A 981-nucleotide genomic window follows, 5' to 3' on the forward strand; every position below is an offset into this window, starting at 1 on the left:
GGGAAGATCCCACATGCCCGCAGAGCGGCTGGGCCCGTGAGCCATGGCCACTGAGCCTGCGCGTCCAAAGCCTGTGCTCCGCAATGGGAGAGGCCACAACAGTGAGAGGACCGCGTACCGTTAAAAAAATTAATTAATTAAAAATTAAAATTAGGGGCTTCCCTGGTGGCGCAGTGGTTGAGAGTCCGCCTGCCGATGCAGGCGACACAGGTTCGTACCCCGGTCCGGGAGGATCCCACATGCCGCGGAGCGGCTGGGCCCATGAGCCAGGAGCCTGCGCTCCGCAACGGGAGAGGCCACAACAGTGAGGGGCCCGCGTACCGCAAAAAAAAATAAATAAATAAAATTAGAACAATACAGAGAAGATTAGCCTGGGCACGGATGACACGCATATTCACATAGTGTTCCATAGTTTTTGAAATAAATAAGTCACGAGGATGTAATGTACAGCATGGCGACTATAGTTAATAATACTATTTGCACATTTGAAAGCTGCTAAGAGGGTAAATCTTAAAAGTCGTCATCACAAGAAAAAAACCTCTGTAAATATGTAAGGTGACAGATATTAGAAAGATTTATTATGGTGCTCATTTTACAACATATACAAATATTGAATCATTCTGTTGCATACCTGGCACTAATGTGTATGTCAATTATACCTCATTTTTAAAAAGGAAAAAGAAAGAAAAAAGCAGATGGCTCCTCTCTACAGAGATGGTGATTAACTAGTGAGGCTCCTCAGGGGGACAGGAGGGTGGGCCACTAAGGCCTCACTGTGACAAAGAGGGCTGGCAGTCTACAGGGCCCTGCTCCGGAGGTGACAGTGAACAGGGGAGTGTCCCGCTAGCGGGGGGCTTGCCCCTAAGCTGGCCTGGCCTCTCCATGTCTCCTCCTCCCCCCAGGAATTCCGTTCCCACACCTGTCTTTGCAACACACACGCACGCACACATGTACACACACACACCCCACCTCATCCTGCCC

The 981-nt window shown here is 49.6% G+C and overlaps 1 pseudogene; it reads left to right on the forward strand.

The window, feature by feature from the left end:
* Nucleotides 1-318: 318 nt before the first annotated feature.
* Nucleotides 319-416, forward strand: LOC132416292 (U6 spliceosomal RNA; annotated as a pseudogene).
* Nucleotides 417-981: the final 565 nt, after the last annotated feature.

Source organism: Delphinus delphis, chromosome 1, assembly GCF_949987515.2.
Source record: "Delphinus delphis chromosome 1, mDelDel1.2, whole genome shotgun sequence".
Lineage (NCBI taxonomy): Eukaryota > Metazoa > Chordata > Mammalia > Artiodactyla > Delphinidae > Delphinus > Delphinus delphis.